The sequence below is a fragment of the Eptatretus burgeri genome, chromosome 6, assembly GCF_056783735.1.
Source record: "Eptatretus burgeri isolate ZD-2024b chromosome 6, Ebu_testis_v1, whole genome shotgun sequence".
Lineage (NCBI taxonomy): Eukaryota > Metazoa > Chordata > Myxini > Myxiniformes > Myxinidae > Eptatretus > Eptatretus burgeri.
The window spans coordinates 24516038-24537661 of NC_140966.1; the positions used below are offsets into that span (position 1 = coordinate 24516038).

Below are 21624 nucleotides of genomic sequence, written 5' to 3' on the forward strand. Positions count from 1 at the left end.
CTTATCCAACCAAAATATTCTAGTTTTGTATTTTTAATTAATTTTCAAAAATTTGTAGAATTTGTTTTTCATTTTGATGTTGTGGGTTACGATGTGTAAATAAAGGTGGAAAAAGTCTGATTTATTGGAATTTAATTCCAGGCGATAAGGCAACAAAAGGTGAAAAATTTGAAAGTGGGTGTAGACTTTCAATAGGTACTGTATGCTTTTGCTTCATACACGTAATCTGGGTTATTTTTAGCACACCTGGACTTTAGTCCGGTGAGCTTATGTGATCGAGCAGTATCCATAAGTGAGTGAGTCAGTCAGTCAGTCCATAAACACACCAGTCATTTTCGCTTGAACCAAACATGATTTCGATAAAACTTCGCCACAAGCTTCAGAAGGTCTATTGATTGCATCAAAATCTGCAGTAATTCAAGGGGTCTTTGGGGGGAGGTGAGGATGGTTGACCCCTCAAAGAGGTATTTGTTCTCTTCTCCAAAACTACACACACAATTTTGATGTCACTTGATCCCAACCTTCATTGCCAGTTTGTGCTCGTACGTATAATAAATATATCATGTATAACATACGTATGATCACACGTCAAGATGTGTATATTGTGCATATATCTACCCTCATAGCTGTCAACCCAAACCTGCTTGAAGGAGTGAAAATATTTTGTAACAGGATCCGGGTGCCACAGGCCCTGGTCAGGTCAAGGGTGATGCCCTGGTGGGGGCAGAGCTCCCCTGACCAGAAGAAATCTTTAAAAATATAACCCAAATGGAGAGCTGATCTGGTGGCTATAAATCTTATAATAGTAGCAAAGGAGATGGAAGAAAAATATTATTCACAATTAGACTGAACTCAAACTAATAATGGTCACTCAGTATTCCAAACTGATATTAAGATGTACTTCAAGACATATTTTAACAGCGAAATTAAGTATTTCCAGTCTAGAATCAAAAACAATTTCACCAAAACAACAATGAGAATCCACATTTACAATGGTCAGGTTCAACAAGATTCAGTTTTTCAGTCATCATGATTCTGAATATCACTGAAATCAAAATAAAGACCAGTTCACCCTAGTCCCAAGAAGGAAGCCAGACATAACACACACACACACACACACACACACACACACACACACACACACACACACACACACACACACACACACACACACACACACACACACACACACATACATACACACACACACACACACACACACACACACACACACACACACACACACACACACACACACACACACACACACTCGGAAGTACTTAAAAAAGCTTTTTTATTTTATTTTATTACAATGTCAAGGCTTGTATAAGAGCTAACACACAGCATATAACAAGGGGAGCAGGAGACAAGACAGATGGGAATGGGAAGCACAAAACAGTGGGGAATAGACATGTGAGGAGATCTGTGGAAGGGAGATGGATGGGGTGGGGTACAGGGGGCAAACAAGATGGACACTACAGGGACTTTCAGGAAGGAAAGCAGGGAATATGAAGGAGGTGCGTTTAGGTGGATTAACGGGGGTAGAAAACATCCTAGTTTTGGATGGGGGATGACAAGAGATGGTGGTGAACAGATATTTTGAAGACCTGGAGGGAAGAGTGGGATTGAAGAGTATGTGGGATTTTGTTCCAAAGGTGGGGAAAAAGAGGAATTAAAGCATTAAGGTGAGCAGTGGTTCTTGATTTTGGTCGTTTACCCAGAAGGGGGTTGCTGGCGGACCTTGAGGGCCCTGCAGAAATATGGGCGGGACAGATGTCAGAGTCAGACAGAGTGGGGGAGGGGGAGGCGAGGCTGGAGAGGAGACAGGAGAAGACAGAAAGACAACCAACCTGCCTGCAGTGAGAGAGTGAGAGACCCAAAGCCTCAGCCTCCTCAGGGGAGATACCAATAATCTCAAATGCCTTGATTACCACAGAGTGAAGCCGAGAAAGGTGAGAGGTGGGAGCACCAATCCAGAGGGAGATCAGTACTCCATCAGGCTGTGGATGAAAGCTTTGGTTCATGGTCAGGAGCTCAGGTATGCCAAGGAAGGATTTTGCATGACCGGAGGATGCCCAATTAGTGACTGGCTTTGGAGGCCAGCTTGGAGATGTGGCTTTCCTAGGAAAGATCATGGCAGATTGAGAAAGTAGATTGGGGCAGGGGGGGGGTACCAGATTGTCCTTTCAGAGAGACATAGTGAGAGTGTGAGATTTCTCAGGATTGAAAGACATGTTCCACATTTTGGGCCAACTTGTGGTTTTATCCAGAACTGCAGAGAGTGAACAGGTTACTGCATGCTGATCTGAGGGATGACAGATCGTTCGGCAGAGGGTGGAGTCATCAGCAAAGAGATAAAGAGGATTTTCCAGAGAGTAGGAGAGATCATTGAAAACGAGAAAAATCACTGGGCCCAGAACACTACCTCGAGGAACTCCAGCCGAGACAGGAAGAGGGGATGAGAGAATTCCAATGAGGGCCACATGTTGACTGTGACAGGAGAGGTTATATTTGAAGTTATAACCTTAACTTATAAGCAAATGACTGATTTCCCAACTGCCCAGATCATCATGTGGGCACAGTTTTTCATCGAGGTTTCGATCCTTTCAGCCCAGAACCTCTCCAAATGGATTCAGATTCACAACTTCGGTCACAGGTCCACATCAGTAGATTACTCAACATTAATGGATGGACCCACAACCTCAAAGTTGTGTCTGGACATCAGTCAACACAACAATGCTATGTTCTCATTCAAACTTACATAATTATTACTTTTATTTCAAGTATTACTAAATATGAATAACTTTAATCATACACCACTTTATATGATATTATATTAAGCAATAAACATTTTACCTTGCAGACATGTCCATTATATTGCACCTTCATCCAACCATGAACTCAAACTGTCATTAACAACCAATTTTAAAATGCTGCTCTGCATATCTTAGCAACCACCAATGAATTATATTCATGCTTATTTATATTGTATTTTATAAATGATATTTATTTATTTTATTTTTGTCTAAATACCTCCATTATGTATATATATATATATATATATATATATATATATATATATATATATATATATATATATATATATATATCGATATGGATTTCGATATGTTGAGCCAATGATATTAATTAAAGAATTTACCTCACTAAAAATATTAATTCATTATTATTACATCAAATGCATTGCAATAGGAACTTGTTTACATGAAAACCAACCAAACTTAAATAAAAGGCGAGGAAGTCAAAAGACATTCTCACAAGATCTTTTCAAACAATCAGCCAAATATCCTCTGTTTAACATGATGGAAAAAAAAACCTTCTCAGCACGTTCCACAAAATCATCCTTTACTGAACAAATTCTTGCAAATTTTGTCTCCGAGATGAAAAGACGTTGTAACCCATTTTACTTGGTATACTGCTACTCGAAAAGGTGGGAGACTACAGAGAAACTGAAATCATCAACCTTATGATATGCACATGTCCTAAAGCCATTCTGTCCATCCAGATATGCAGCAACTGCACAATCATTACCACTCCTGTTTGCAATCAGGCTATCTGGATAAATCTTGTGAAGCTGCCTATGAAAAAAATTATAGTTAACCACATAAATATCATCTACATAACAACATGTATGAAATAATATTTTAGCTAATTATCATTTTTTTTTATCCTTCATCAGTTTCTGCATGAATGAAAATTCACAGAAAATAAGAAAAATGTCTGCTCGTAGGGGGCTGCCATTCCCACCCATGGGAATACCTTTAACCTGTTGAAACATTATCCCCAAAAAGACACAAAACTATAAAATAAAATAAAATTAACAGCATCCTGAAACTTCTGCTTATCAAAACAATGAAAACTTGAGGATTTCCTTTTAGAAAATAATGCTCTATCAAAGCTGATACATAAAAACTTATTAAATGAGTTAAAAAAAACCTCGTCAATCACTTTGAAGAATGAATCCCTCACCAGTACTACATCCAAATTTGTATATAAATTTGAAAAATCAAAAACTTCAACTGACTTGATATTGAGACATTTAATCCCATCTGAGAACTCTAAAGAAGAATGAATGCTCCAGAAAGTGTTAATACCAGAATTCTTCAATTGCTAACCAATATTTCCTGAACTGTTCCCTCACAACTTGTAAACCAAAGTTAACTATAACCGATAACTGTTTGGTGGAACACTGCCTGGCACCTGCTATAAACCCATACTTGTATGGGTTCTTATGAAGCTTAGGGATCCAGAAAAGCTGAGAAATACAAAGATTTACCTCTTTACAATTAATACTGAAATTATTAACTAAAATTTCCTGATGCTCAGAGATAATATCTTGGAGTGACTTATGACAAGGAACATATGTGCTATTTCCTATGCTAGTGAAAGTAGCCGTAGCAATGCCTAACTCTCTTAATAAAACCTCTGCATAAAACGGGTTATAAGCCACAACAAAATTAGCAACCTTATCCACTGGAACTATTATGTAGCTATCATGGATATCCCGAATGTTTTTACCAACACTCGGCTTGTTCAACACTGGTTTAGACCAACTCAGTGAAAGCAAGCCCTGACTACAAAAAAAACTTAATCCTATTATTCAGTACTTCCACAACTCCATTAAAACTGTTTACAGTTCACTTAAACTTTGTGCACATTTTGTTAACAAAACTAAAGACAGAATCCACAATTGAAGACCTAATTCAGCTCCAAAGTTGAGTTACTGGTTCCCTATATTCAGCTCCCTTTTTCATCAGATCCCTAATTTCACAATCAGTCACTTCTTGTGGAGTTTGTTGTATATAGGGAAGAACAAGAAACAATTTTGCCACCTGCAGAAGTTATGCAAATCTTGGTTTGTCTACACAGCAAGCTTACAGGTTGCAAGATGCCATGTTTATAGAATGTTTTTCTTTTCAAGAACAAATATGTTGTTAACCATACAAATGTGGTTTTTAACTGGTGAAATAATTATGACAAATTCCTGTATGAAATAGGCCTACCTCAAAATATATTGAAAAAAATCCATCAATTAGCCTATGAGTAATCATTGGCGTCCTAAGATATTTCAAACACAAATATGTTGATAACCATATAAACGGTATTTTTATAACAGCATGTTTCTAGAATGTTTTGTGAGGTTTTTTTTATTTTTACAAACATCAATATGTTCATACTTGAAAAAAACATTCTTAGGCTTTCGGATTCACACTATTTTCTACCGATATAAAACATAGTGTTTATCTTTGTGTCTGTCGGTCACACTAAAATTCTAAAAATTATTTATTTCAGGCAATGAGGGAAAGCTCTGCTGAGAGAAGAAAGCAATTAGTGGAAGAGAAGAAGCAAACACAAAGAGCCAGTCAGGATCAAAACCAAGTCGCTGCGAGATGAGCCTCACAGGTGATATACAGGAGAGAGTGCCACGAGAACTAAAGCCAAGAAGATACTGACAGGCCGAAAAGAGACATTAGACAAAGGAGAGTGGTAATAGTGGAGAATGAGAAACAAGAGGACGCTGACAGGATGGAGGCAGTTGTTGAATGCAGAAGCAATGGCAAGAGCAAGAGGCAACAGAAGACACGAGCAACCAGTTGATAATATGGTGTTTCATGGAAAATCAATTATAACACCACAACTGTGGTGAGATGAATATTATTTGTCAGTTCTGTCAGTCCATGAACTTCAGAGCTGAGCAACCAACAGACCGAGAGATCCTGTAGCACTATACCAGCAATTTCAAGAGATTTTCACAGAAGACTTTTTTCCAAATATATGTAATGTCTTTTTTCAGTTTTATTACCAGTATCTATTCACCTGAAGGTAGAAATGTTCATAGTAGAGAAGGAAAATGAAATGAGATATTCTTCCCCTCTTCTTTCATTAATGATTCATTCATTCCGTTGCTTGTTATGTCCACATTTTGTCCAACTAAATGTATGTTTGCTTTCTTCCTTCAATCATTAGCCTTTCTGTTCTTCCATGAGCCTAGACTTCACACACACACACACACACACACACTTTTGATGTTGATTCAGCTTTTCATGGAATATGTAAGAAAGATTCAGTGGTTGGGTTGCCCTGCACATTTTCTCAGTCACAAAATTGAGAGGGTCAAAACCCTTCCTGAGCAATCCTAGCTGTACACACACATGTTGCAAAAACTCTTCCTGAGCAATCCTAGCTGTACACCCATACATTTCAAAACCCTTCCTGAGCAATCCTCGCTGTACACCCACAAGTTTCAAAACTCTTCCTGAGCAATCGCAGCTGTCCACCGACATGTTTCAAAACTCTTCCTGAACAATCCTAGTTATAGACCCATATATTTCAAAACTGTTCCTGAGCAATCCAAACTAAACACCGACATGTTTCAAAACTCCTTCTGAGCAATCCTAGCTGTACACCCACAAGTTTCAAAACTCTTCCTTAGCAATCCTAGTTATCCACCCATTTGTTTCAAAACTCCTCCTGAGCAATCCTCGCGATACACCCATATGCTATTCACTATGTGTGATGCATGTAACATTATGGTATGCACTTGCTTGTGAAAAATACTTCATTACCGATTGTAAAGTGTGATATTAAATATACTGCTCAAGATACAAGTCCATCCAATGCAACATTCTGATGCTGCAGCATAATATTTATATTTAAATCAAGGATGATGGCGACCTATGCCTGATCCATATCGTGATGATGGAATATCAAAAATTGCACAGTTGGTCAGAAGGCCTAAGTACTCAAAATCAGTCTCTGAGCTCTTCGGTTTAGAACGTTCAACTTACAGGTGGAAAAAGGAGGGATTGTGTTCGAGAAAGTATGGTTCCATCTTCATACTCAAAAAACGGATTATGTTTCAAACAATCTATGAGCATAACATCATTGTAATATGTAAATTTTGCGACCACATAAATAATGCCTTCTTTTGCAGAGTACTGAATTCATGCAGAGTCACAGATGAAGATCACTCAGTGGTTGAAACAGTGAACGTGACTCTTGTCTGCCGGGCAGCTATCGAGGTCGGTGGTACCTTCTGTTTTGAATCTCAACCATAGTACTCTATTGTATACATCGAGATGAGACCTTGAAAGCAAGAGCTCACATGTTGTCCAGAGTGTGCAGGCTGCTTTGGAGATGTGTTGGCATTGTGCACCTTTTATATAACGGTAATTGGTCCGTCAAAGCTCGACCGGCAAGTGGAGACAAATTATAGATTCAAACCAACAACCACGGATTTAAAAGCTTTGTTGCAACAGGATCTTTGTTTTAAAATTAAAGAGCTGAGAATATTCCTTTTCTCGACAGTGTCAGACTGTCAGGTGTAAATCCAAATAAGGACAATGTTTGCTTTAAAAATATATATACTACAGGTTGGTTGTTCGATTGTTGTGAAGGTTATTTTTTTTATAGGTTTATCAAAACGCAGATATTGCTCAAATATACTTTCAACACTCCCAATGGGAACACACAGTTCTTCAGCAAAAAAAAAAAACGGTCACAAGAGTATTCCTGCATGAAACCACGAGTTCACTCAATCGATGTTTGTTGGTATCACCCCTGGATTACCTTTTTCGACTTGAATGTTCGTTATCATCAACTTGCTTTAAACCATCCACTTTTCCATAACAGGGAAGAATCACTGAATTATGTTGCAAGAAGGCAGTGAAATACGAGAAATTCCCACGGATTTATTAAATGCACACCGGTGTTGTGGGACTGCGAGATTGAATTATTTTTTCGAAATTGCAGAAGATTGGAGGTGAGAATAAGAAAGCCAATGGAGGGTATGTTTTCGGGTTAGTGTGGGGGAGAAGATAAAGGAGATAAAGGAATTGGAGGTTGTGGCAGGTGGGGTTGGGGAAGGTGAGAGAGAGTCGCAAATGATTTGTGTGTGTAATAAACAGATGATCCTTTGGGAAAACATCTTAACTCCAATATATATATATATATATATATATATATATATATATATATATATATATATATATATATATATATATATATATACTGTATCTCATTATGAATAAACCAGTGTTTTCTGGTCCTTGCACTATGGAACGAAGCATGACCAGAAACACTTCTTGCAATCACGTGAGTTAATTCCGTCATTTTCCTATTTTCTTTGTCAACAAAATGGTCGAAACAGAGTGCTCAATAATATCAAATTGCCTTGGGGTGATTTTGCACCATAAAAATGCCTGCGTGTGGATGTCTTCTTCTTCCTCTTTCGGCTTGCTCCCGTTAGGGGTCGCTACAGCGGATCAACCGTCTCCATTTCGCTCTATCCTCCACATCTTCCATTGACACTCCAACCACCCGCATGTCCGCCCTCACCGTATCCATGAACCTTCTTTGGCCTTCCTCTTCTCCTTCTGCCTGGCGGCTCCATCTTCAACATCCTTCTCCCGATATACTCCGCTTCCCTCCTGTGCACATGTCCAAACCATCTCAATCTCGCCTCTCTCACTTTGTCTCCAAACCGTCCTACCTGCACTGTCCCTCGAATATACTAATTTCTTATCCTATCCATCCTAGTCACTCCCAACGAGAATCGCAGCATCTTTAACTCTGCCACCTCCAGCTCTGCTTCCTGTCTTTTTGTTAGTGCCACCGCTTCCAAACCATACAACATAGCTGGTCTCACTACCGTCTTATATACTTTCCCCTTCACTCTTGCAGCTACCCTTCTGTCACAAATCACTCCTGCAACTCTTCTCCACCCACTCCATCCTGCCTGCACTCGTTTTTTCACTTCTCTCCCACACTCTCCATTACTTTGGACAGTTGATCCCAAGTATTTAAACCAATCCACCTTCCCCACCTCAACTCCTTGCAACCGCACCATACCACCACCCTCCCTCTCATTTACGCACATGTACTCCATCTTATTCCGACTGACTATCATTCCCCTTCTCTCCAGTGCGTACCTCCACCGCTCGCGGCTCGCCTCAGCCTGCTCCCTACTCTCCCTACAGATCATGATGTCATCCGCGAACATCATAGTCCATGGGGACTCCAGTCTGATCTCGTTCGTCAACCTGTCCATCACCATTGCAAACAGGAAAGGGCTCAGAGTCGATCCTTGGTGCAATCCCACTTTTACCTTAAACCGATCCGTCATTCCTACCGCAGACCTCACCGCTGTCACACTGTCCTCATACATATCCTGCACGATCCTCACATACTTCTCAACCACTCCCGACTTCCTCATACAATGCCACAATTCCTCTCTTGGCACCCTATCATAAGCTTTCTCTAAATCCACAAACACACAATGGAACTCCTTCTGGCCTTCCCTATACTTCTCCATCAACATTCTCAAAGCAAACATTGCATCAGTGGTGCTCTTTCCTGGCATAAACCCATATTGCTGCTCACAGATCGTCAACTCTCCTCTCAACCTAGCTTCAACGACTCTTTCCCACAACTTCATGGTGTGGCTTAACAACTTTATCCCTCTATAATTTCCACAGCTCTGCATATCACCCTTATTCTTGAAAATCGGAACCAGTACACTTAATCTCCACTCCTCCGGCATCCTCTCACTTTCCAAGACTTTATTAAACAATCTGGTTAACAACCCCACTGCCATCTCTCCTAAGCACTTCCATGCCTCCACTGGTATACCATCTGGGCCAACCGCCTTTCCACTTTTCATCTTCTTCATAGCAGTCCTCACTTCATCCTTACTGATCCACCCCACTTCCAGATTCACGATCTCCACCTCTTCCAACCTTCTCTCTCTCTCATTTTCTTCATTCATCAGCTCCTCAAAGTACTCCATCCACCTTCTCAACACACTCTCCTCGCTCGTCAGCACATTCCCATTTGCGTCCTTTATCACCCTAACCTGCAGCACATCCTTCCCAGCTCGGTCCCTCTGTCTTGCCAATCGGTATAAATCCTTTTCCCCTTCTTTTGTATCCAACTTCTCATACAGCTCGTCATATGCCTTTTCCTTGGCCTTTGCCACCTCTCTTTTTGCCTTTCGCCGCCACTCCTTGCACTCCTGCCTACTTTCTTCATCTCTCTGGCTATCCCACTTCTTTTTCGCCAACCCCTTCTTCCTTATACTTTCCTGTACTTCCTCATTCCACCACCAAGTCTCCTTATCTTCCTTCCTCTGTCCAGATATCACACCAAGTACCTTCCGAGCTATCTCCCTCACAACTTCTGCTGTCGGTGCCCAATCATCCCACCCATCTTTACCACCATCCAACGCCTGTCTCACCTCCCTAAATTTCATGCAACAGTCGTCCTCATTCAGCTTCCACCATCTGGTCCTTGGTTCAGCCCTCACTCTCTTCCTCAACCTCACCTCTAAAGTCATCCTACAGACCACCAATCGATGCTGTCGAGCTACACTCTCCCCTGCCAACACCTTACAGTCACTAATCTCTTTCAGGTTGCATCTCCTGCTTAAGATGTAATCCACCTGTGTGCACTTTCCTCCACTCTTGTATGTCACCCTGTGTTCCTCCTTCTTCTTGAAATACGTATTCACCACTGCCATTTCCATTCTTTTTGCAAACTCTACCACCATTTGCCCTTCCACATTTCTCTTGTTGAGACCGTACCTACCCATCACCTCCTCATCCTCTTTATTCCCTTCCCCAACATGCCCATTGAAATTTGCTCCAATCACCACTCTTTGATCCTTGGATACACTCTCTACCACTTCATCTAACTCACTCCAGAAATCTTCTTTATACTCCATCTCACACCCCATATGTGGGGCATATGCACTGATGACATTCATCATCACCCCTTCAATTTCCAACTTCACACTCATCACTCGGTCAGACACTCTACTCACCTCCAATACCCTCTTGACATAATCTTCCTTCAGGATTATCCCGACACCATTTCTCCTCCCATCCACACCATGGTAGAACAGTTTGAAACCACCTCCAATGCTCCTAGACTTACACCCCATCCACTTGGTCTCTTGCACACACAGTATGTCCACCTTTCTTCTCTCCATCATATCAGCCAACTCTCGCCCTTTGCCAGTCATCGTCCCAGCATTCAGAGTTCCAACTCTCACCTCCACACTTCTACCCTTCCCCCTCTCCCACTGCCTCCGGACTCGCCTTCCCCGTCTCCTTCTCCTCCTTCGCCCAGCAGTAGCACAATTTCCACTGGTACCCTGCTGACCACCGGTACCGGTGGCGGTCGTTGGTAACCCGGGCCTCGACCGATCCGGTATGGAAATTCGTTTTGTTGTCCGCATAATGATTTGGCATAGGTTTTTATGCCGGATGCCCTTCCTGACGCAACCCTGGTCGCCTCTTACGACACACAGGGATATGGTACACCTATTTTAACCAGGGCATACACCGGGCCCAGTACAACTGGTACTCATTTCGCTGACCTCGGAAGGATGGCAGGCTGAGTCAACCCCCTGGTGTTTTCGACTTGGTATATATATATATATATATATATATATATATATATATATATATATATATATATATATATATATATATATATATATTAATTCAGTGTCCCAACGGGGCTTGAACTCAGGACCTTTTGGGTCCCAAGCCACTGCCCTAACCACTGCGCCAACACCAGGCTTTGCGTGTGGATATATATATATATATATATATATATATATATATATATATATATATATATATATATATATATATACATATATATATATATATCAAAACAAATGGAGAGTGAAGACCACTCCCTTGGACATCGGCCTACACCACTTCACATGCCTTCTGGTTGAATGGTTTGCATTAGCAGGAACAATTGTGTGGGTGGCAGACGGATTGTTGCTCTTTGCAGATTATGCAGTTTTACCCTGTGAGACATTATCCGTGGCGAAGCTCATCATTAGTCAGGAGGTGTCTCTGATATATATATATATATATATATATATATATATATATATATATATATATATATATATATATATACATATATATACATATATATATATATATATATATATATATATATACATATATACATGAACAAATACAATCCGTCGCTTCACTTACAGGTCAATAAAGTGGGGGAGAAAGAGCGAGGGAGAAAGAGAGAGAGAGAGGAGGCAGGTGTCGGGTGAGAGGGGGAAGGGGAGGCAGAGAGGATAAAGAAAGAGGAGTTAGGGATGAGGTAGACACCTCACCAAAAGTTGCTATTCACTGCGGGAGGGAGGGGTGCATGAGAGACACACACACACACACACACACACACACACACACACACACACACACACACACACACACACACACACACACACACACAGGCAGAGACAGCGAGAGAGTGACAGAGGTGTGGGAGGAGAGTGATGCATTTTATGAGGAGGTGGGAGTGAGGAGGGGACAGAGTGAGAGAAAAGGGTGGGGGAGAAGAGGAAAAAAAAAGACAGGTGAGGGGTGGAGGTGGGTTAACAAGGAGAATGATATGTGATGCTTAATGACCGAACACAAAAAATAAAAAAAAAAACGTGTCAGAACAGCTGTACACACAACACAACAGAGTTTATAAAGTAATCCACTGGCACTTCTGCAAAAAACTTTGATATTGCAGTTCCAGGAATTTTGTGGAAAAGTGAAAAAAATAAAAAAAATTGAAACATTGAAGTACCGCTCACGTCAGACCTTATGATCCCATCAGGCGTGAACATCGAAAACAAAGCATTGCGTCCAGATATCAAACTTATGTGCAAAAACGAAGAGAAGAAGGCATTGCTAAATGAGGTGTTAATATCGGTGATTTTGGACTAACGATGTAGAAATCAAGAAAATGACCAAATATCAAGACCTCAAGCATGAAGTGAAAAGATCCTGGAAGCTGAAGAATGCCAAAGTTGTTCCAGTGATGACAAATAACTTCATGGGAATGATGAAGAAGAACCTCACTGAGATATTAAAAACCATCCCTGGGAACACCATGACAAACGAACTACAGTTGGAAGCCGTCCAGGGCTCAGTAACGATCCTGAAGAGAGCCCTCAGCACAAAACTTTGAAAACAGAAAACTTCACAGCTTGGTCCATGAATCGTGACCCCTTACCGAAATGAAGGTGGATACTTTGAGCCCGCCCTGGGAGAACTCCATCTGCACACACACACACACACACACACACACACACACACACACACACACACACACACACACACACACACACACACACACACACACACACACACACACACACACACACACACACACACACACACACACATACACACACACACACACACACACACACACACACACACACAGACTTTGAGACCTGGCAGGTCTCTGTTTTACCTCCTGAAACCCACCCACATGTGGAGATAGCAGGCAAGAGCAGCAACTTGCACGTACACACGTGTACACGTACACACATTATGGTAATACAGTTTATATACATACACACGCATAAAATACAGAAAAACTACAAACACAAAGATTTACCTTTAAACAAAGTTCTTTGAAAGAGGAATTGAAGTGGGAAATTAGCGAAATTCAATTAAAACATGTATCAAGTCACAAAACACAAAATGTCGATCAATACTCTCTGCCTTCACAACCAGATCACGGCAAACACCTGGTCGGACGGACCTTATTGTTTTAATATTTGTATCGATGTCAAAGTGAAGGGAGGATTATATTAGAAGATCGCACTAAAGGTTAAAAAACACGATGTCCTGTAAAAATTAAATTGCACATTTTCAGCGGATGAGACATCTCCCAAGACACCGACCGCATGGCACCGCAGGGCCCAACACCGGCGGAAACGTACGTCTGTCTAATCCATGTTCCCTTGACAGCACGGGAACTTTTACCAAAACGAACAAGCGATCAGTTCGGATAGCGCACGCCAAGTGGCTTAAGCACTCAAGCAAGCACTTTGTTTGAAACGGTTAGTTTGGCACGAGATTAGCAACACATTAAACGTACACATTGAAATGAATGAGAGAGAAAGAGAAAGAGAAAGAGAAAGAGAAAGAGAAAGAGAAAGAGAAAGAGAAAGAGAAAGAGAAAGAGAAAGAGAGAGGCCTTCGGTTTGAATTGGGCTTTAATTCGCTTGATCGAAGCCATCTCTACAAACACAAATAAAAAGGTACATCAACAATCGATGACAGCGAAGTATAATGATAATTAACCAGCAAACACACAGAACGAGGTATACTCTACTCTCAACTCTCACCGTTGAAGCCGCAGTGGACTACTCCAGTTAACGACAAGGCCCGGGGGACCGTCCTTTCGTCAGAGCAGTTTGTCAGTCATTGCTTCACACGCGTCTTCTTCTGCTCCTTTAATTTCACCACACACATCCTGGAGACGCCCGAAATGTCAAGCCGTGAACGCCGACGTCTCCCGAGCGATTCGTAGCTCTGATGAACGGACATTCGATAATATGAGTGAGGAAAGTGAAAACAACAAGTTTATCATTAAGAAATCGTTGCGGCCTGTTCCAAGTCAAGGCATGGTTGAGCAGGCCAAAAAACATGGCGGCTTCAGACCCCAGCGAGGTAACCAAGGAAACGCTTTCAGACCCCGAGAGTGAGATGGCCGAGGATGTGCCTGATGAAGGATATAATTAAATAAGGCCATTAATTATCTTCAAAAGGGGTGTTTTAATTAACCCAAACACCAAATTTTCACTCTTGCACTTCCTCAGAGTTTTCTTAGTGTGCATGCAAAACTTCAGGCTGCTAGGTTTTAAAGTTTTGGAGTTATGGAGGAGACACACACACACACACTGACACACACACACTGACACACACACACACTGACACACACACACACACTGACACACACACACACACACACACACACACACTGACACACACACACACTGACACACACACACACTGACACACACACACACTGACACACACACACACATAGACACACACACACACACACAGACACACACAGACTGACACAGACACACACACACACACACACACACACAGACACACAGACACACACACACACAGACACACACACACACACACTGACACACACACACACACACACACACACACACACACACACTGCCTTTTTATGAGTAATATACGAGCCAAAACCCCGTCGCAGATGGGGCACGAAATTGGTCCTTCAGTATTAATTTTGATTATCTGTCGAATGGCGTTGGTCCCATCTCGATCGGATGAAATTGAGAAATTGAAGTTACCCGGTGACCTTGACCCCTTGACCCCATGACCTTTGACCTTCAACTTGACACCCCCCCCCCCCATGTCCGTTCTCATGTTCCAAGGATCACTTATGCCAAGTTTCATCTCATTCCATCCAACGGTTCGGCCGCCTATAAAGGACGAACAAACACACACAAACATACATACAAACATATTCTATTTTTTTAGTATCGTATATATATATATATATATATATATATATATATATATATATATATATATATATATATATATATATATATCTTCTTCTTCTTTTGGCTGCTCCCGTTAGGGGTCGCCACAGCGGATCATCCGTATGATCCGCATAGTGATTTGGCACATGTTTTACGCCGGATGCCTTTCCTGACGCAACCATGGTCGCCTCTTACGACACAGGGATATGGTACACCTATTTTAACTGGGGTATACACCGGCCCAGTATACTGGTACTCATTTCGCCGACCTCGGAAGGATGACAGGCTGAGTCAACCCCCTGGTGTATTAATTCAGTGGCCCAACGGGGCTTGAACTCAGGACCTTTTGGATCCCAAGCTGCTGCCCTTACCACTGCGCCAACACCAGGCTCATATATATATATATATATATATATATATATATATATATATATATATATATATATATATATCCAAACTTTTCAAAAGGTACTTCCTTGTCATGTGAGTATTAATGCATATTTTTCGCTTATCTGGGATTTCCATTCTTGATGAGGTATTGTTGTCATCGCATGCCATCTCTGTCTGTTTGTCTGTCTGCCTGTCTGTCTGGTTTTTTTCGACTTCTCCAGCCAGACTGCTGGGCCGATCTGGCTGAAATTTTGCAGCAACATTCGTCTCCTGACTGGTAACAGGAATTGTAAAGCCGGTTCTAGTCACCTGACTTTAATCGGTGAAAATGGCCGACTTAGTAAATTTCTTCAAAAATCTTCTCCACACCCATCAGTCAGAATGCTATCAAATTTGGGTTGCAACATTAGGCCAGGATAGGGATGTTAAATTGCCAAAATCATTCCGATCATGTGACCAGAAGTGTGTCAAAATGGCCGACTTCGTCAAGTTTTTTTGGAAAATTGTGTAAATTCCTTCAAAAATCTTCTCGAGACCTACCAGAGAGAATACTATCAAATTTGGGTTACAATGTTGGGATAGAGTTCTGATGTTAAATTGCGAGGCCATGCTGATCACGTGACCAGAAGTGTGTCAAATGGTGGTCACACAAATTCCTTCACTTGACCTACCTGTCAGAATGCTAACAAATTTGGGTTGCAACATTATGGTAGGGTAGGGATGTTCATTATATTGTGGAAGTCATGCACACCACATGACCGGAAGTGTTTCGAAATGGCCGACTTCGTAAATTTTTGGGGAAATCGCATTAATTCCTTTTTAAATCTTCTTCTCCAGTTCCACCCATAAGAATGCTACCAAATTTGGGTTACAACAATCAGCCAGGGCCCGGATAAGCTACAGGTCCAGTGGTCCTATTTTTGTTTTACACTGTACAAAATAGTCCTGAATTTAAAGTGTCAATGAGACTGATTTAAGTTTTATTCAGTTTCTTTTAAGATTAATAAACAACTGTGTTCGTGTTATTATTATTACTGGTATAAGATAATTAGATAATATATAATTCAAATCTTCATTTTACTGCTCATTTAAACAACTCAAAAATCTAATTCCATAAAAGCATTCAAATGGGGTTGTCAGAAAAAGAAAATCATCATACCAAAGCAGCCAAACAAATCTTCATTATAAGCATGTCAAGCTTGATTATTTGTTAACTCCCTTAAAAATACCTCATCAAATGAAAATTGCCAAAGTTCCAATGAATGTGCTGTGCTGGAAATGTAAGATTGTGCACCTCATGTATCTTCATCGCCATCTTCTGAGTGAAGGAACATCGACCCACAAATCTCTCAAGCACTTGCCTTGGAAGCTTGAACTGACTTTATCTCTTTTTCCAAGAGAGCATGACACTTTTCTGGATGTTGCTCAAAACTCATTGGTAGTATTGTCCTCTACAAAGTACACTTTATAGCAATGATCTTCACTATTTTTTAGAAGGGGACCACTTTTGATATATTTTTTAGAAGGAGACCACCACATCAGTGTGAAAGCTGCCACAGTGCCTGCTCGACACAGCCCTGCCTCCACATACTGTTCTTTGTTGTGGTCAACTGGGCTGCAAGCATAATTATTTGTACACTCACTGCCATCTACTGATGCTGTGATGTTACTTTTATGCTTCAAATTGGAACACTAATTTGAAACCATTGGGTCAATTTGATAGCATCTATGGTGGATTATGATGGGGTGTTTTCACATCTGTGTATTATCGGCTGCCGACCAGGAGCCGCACTTTTGGCCATCAGGGGCCACCAGGAGCTGGCCGTGCAATGAAGAACAAAGCTTTATCGGGTTCCTTTGTAAATCCAACATGGAGTCCATTACTTGATTTAATCCACATTATATCCATATACAGTACATTGCATATTACATATTAAAAATCCTTCCAGATATTTCTATCATGGCTATCCTATTTTCTTTCAACATGCAACAAAACAAAAAAGCTATCATTTCATCTTGCCCGACAGATACGTCCCCGTGTCATTTTATGTCTTCGTAATTCAAACATTCAGCATATAGAAATAATGTCACGTTAGTATTTGCTCGAATGGAGCTAGAATTTTGCAAAGATAATTTTGCAAAGTGATAAATAGTCAATTTTTGCCTCCAGTTTTGTGCAATCACATTTTCATCTACTTTTACTACTTCAATAAAATAGGAACAAACAAGGTTATTCAATCAATAGTGTGCAGAAGAGACATGCCAATACATTTTAGGTTGCACAAGATGGTAATGAAAGTATTAAATAAAGGCAGAAAACAAACCAATTCATTTAGAATCCATAATCTAAATGAATAGGCTTGTTCTCTGCCTTGATTCGACACCGTATGTATATATATATGTATATATATATATATATATATATATATATATATATATGTATATATATATATATGTATATATATATATATGTATATATATATATATATATATATATGTATATATATATATATATATATATATATATATATATATATATATATATATATATATATATATATATATATATATATATATATACCATAAATTTGGCTCGTAATTGAAAAACTGGATGGCCAGGCCAGACATTCAACAAATGTGAAGGCAGGCATTTTTAATTTGGCCAGGGTGCCAGCAAAAGTTTGCCTGCACTTCGTGAAGGATGCCATGAGATCTTTAACCTGCACCAACTAACGCTGGCAAATGGGACTCCCAATTTAACGTCCATCCGAAGGATGGCACATGTATTGATGAATCACCTTGCCTGCGAAACACTGAGATGATATTTTATAGCTGGGTCGAGATTCGAACCCAGGTTAGACAGCTTAGAGGTGAGTACGCATACCTTTAGGCCATCCTAAAAATCAGTAAATTAATGTTCCAAGGCTTCGGTCGAGTAATGGTCAGAGTGTCTGCTCTGAGTCTGGGAGGTTGGCGTGAACCCCAGCCGAGTCATACCAAAGACTTTGAAAATGACACATGCTGCTTCCTTGTTTGATACTCAGAATTTGAAATGGATAGAGAACAAACATTGATGCCCCACCTCACATGTGAAACACTGACATGACAGTTTAAAGCTGCGACAAGATTCAACTCCAGGCTGGACAGCTTATAGGCGAGTGTGTGGACCTCTAAGACCATCCTGCCACCATCTTCATCAGCCAACCTTGCTGCTTATCCATAGTGGGAGGGGAAAAAAAATCACTTCCACTTTGCTGCAAATGCTTTGGTTTTAACCTGCATTTGTTAAGTTGTTTAAACTTTCTTTATTGTTTTTTTTTCATCAGTCAGAATGTTTCGTGAGAATAATGTCAAAATGATTAGTTGCATGACTGATCTGGATATGTGGTTTCAAATAATAGCGCATCATTATCGGCATATATCCAAACTTTGAATTATTATTTAAATCGATATAGCTATTATCACCTTCGTAATCATCCTTACTTATTATGTCTGTACATAGCACGAGCAAAAATCCCTTATGCTTCGCTGCGAAAGTCTGTGTTGGATTATTTGGTTTTAACCTCCATTTAAAATGAGTGAAATGAAACATTTTTTAAATTTCGAATTATTTTCACTCAGATTTCAACATCACAGTAATATTGTTGAAATTTTATTTACATAAGAAAAAGAGGATCTGTCATACCGGCGACCACCGGGGATGATATACGATACACATTTACATGGAGAAAATTGGGGTCATCCCCCTCACCTTGAACCCCCTCCCCCAGATATTCCACCCTGACAGAAACCATACTTAAGGCAACATGCAAAATTTTGTTTGATTTGGTTTTCGTAGTTCTTTTTAGTTTTTGAAGCATATATAATATGAAACAACCAAACAAATATACAAATTCACTTTTATAGTATAGATACCAACACCCAATCATGTCTCTCACCCGTAATTGGAGTGAATAACCAATCAACTCTCGCCTCTTCAATTACCCCAGCTATGTGGATAGGATTTCAATAAATTAACCCTCATGATCTTCCAGCCAAAGGAAGCTGCACAAAGCAACCAAGAAAAGCCACACAAGGTAAACCCTTTGCTGTTTCAAACCCTACCTGAGTTCCTCCACTGGAGGCATTCACAAGAAGCACATGCAGTACATGAAAATCCCAATATTACACGCCCCCCTTAGCTGCCAGACCTCATAGCTTGTTGGTGAGTCATCAGCGACAGTGTCGACAGAAACGTACATCACCAAGGCTCCCAAGCATGTATCACGTGGAATGCCGATAATTACTATGTACAAATTTGGTTGGTCGACATGGCGTAAAATGGTGTAATGTTTTGTCCAAGTACTGCTAAACTGGTGTTTTTTTGGAAAACAAGGCAATTAGTGTTCTATAGCATTCAAGTATATAATTAAGCTTTTAAAAAAAGTTTTAAAGGCTGTAGAATTGTTTTTTTGAAAGTTTACCACCATTGTTGCAGTCTTTTACACCACCAAATTTAACACATTAGGTTCTTCGTGCCTATTGTTTGTGTCCTATCTCACAACCCTAAAAACAGTACGTTTCCTGTTTGGAATGATTTTCAATATCGTTCGACTGCCAGACAGGCAGACAGACTAAAACAATTGTCATACTCTGTGCACATGCTGTACATGCTCGGGACAAGACTTCATACAATTTGCCACATTCAGAGCCAAAGTACTGCTAAGCTGCAGATTTGTGGTTCGATTCACGTTCTACAGTGTTCAAAATATAACATTCGATTGAAATAAAGTCGTTCCTTGGTTATAGAACGACCTCTGTAGACAAACAGATGAATTGTATTTTACAATACTAATGCATGAAATTTCACGATTTGGTGTGACTCCTTTTTCTCATTTAAAACAACAAATATTCCCTTTTGCCCACCTTTTTGTCCACTGTCGTCCCTTAAAATTCCGTTTAAAATGCATTCCAGCAATTTTTGGTGAAATTAAATTGGGAGGTTGTTCCATGCATTCTGAAATGTTTCCCATTATTCGTTTTTTGACTTTGGTTGTTTTTCATTTTTCTTAATGGCCAAATAATCCCAGAAGGTCTTTGAAAGGGGGCCTTCTTTTGCTACCGACTAGCATCCCAACTTTGACGTTCTTCGGCATATTTCAGTCTCTTGGCTATCTTATATTTATGCAGAAGGGCTTTTTGACAGCAACTCGCCTGTGGAGACCACTTTTGATGAGAGACCTTCTGACAGCAGATGAGTCCATTTGAACCCCCCCCCCCCCACCCATAAAGTCTGTGGCAGTTATTGTGGAAGTTCAGCACTTTATTAATTTTTTTCTATTTCTTGAGGTACTTATTAAATATTGCTCATGTGTTTTGCTGACTTTCTTTGACCTTCCAATCCATTTGAAATCTTAAACTTCTCCAGTCTCATTTTATGTATTACTAATGAAAGCTCGTGGTAAAAAAAATACCACGATATAAAAAAAATACAATAAAAAAGGAGGCCTTTTATTCTTTCACGCAATTCAGAGATTAAAAATTGGTGGTTATAATGTATATATTTCTGAACAGGAACGAAAAACAAAATTTGGGAGTGATTGAGGCAGCGACCTGTTGCCTGTACACCACCCTGTCTCAACTGTTTTTGTGAGATTTTGAAAAAAAATTATAATTTTCCTGGAGGTTTGGATTAATTTGAAGCAACTTTGACATAGTATTTTTTTTTCTCCCCGAAGAACATTTCCGTGTTTCAGGGTGGGACAGACAGACAGCAATCACTAATTATATACAAGCAGGTACCCGTGGAAATTCCAAGAAATGTAAGATGTGAATTCGACAATATGTGGAGAGAAAGAATTAAATATATCATGTGAATTTAA

At 40.2% G+C, this 21624-nt stretch overlaps 1 long non-coding RNA gene and 1 pseudogene across 2 annotated transcripts in view; one reads left to right on the top strand and one right to left on the bottom strand.

Annotated features, from left to right (window-relative positions):
* The first annotated feature begins 3200 nt into the window (after positions 1-3200).
* LOC147024410 (uncharacterized) overlaps positions 3201-21624 on the top strand; it is a 41730-nt pseudogene continuing 23306 nt past the window's right edge. The window contains exon 1 of the transcript XR_015059015.1: positions 3201-7040. The product of XR_015059015.1 is annotated as an uncharacterized LOC147024410 (transcript). The remainder of the gene's footprint in view (positions 7041-21624) is intronic.
* On the bottom strand, positions 5888-14773 carry LOC147024411 (uncharacterized). Its single transcript, XR_015059016.1, has 3 exons — positions 14186-14773; positions 13060-13104; positions 5888-6011 (listed from the first exon to the last, which is right to left on the bottom strand). It is a non-coding gene; the product is annotated as an uncharacterized LOC147024411 (long non-coding RNA).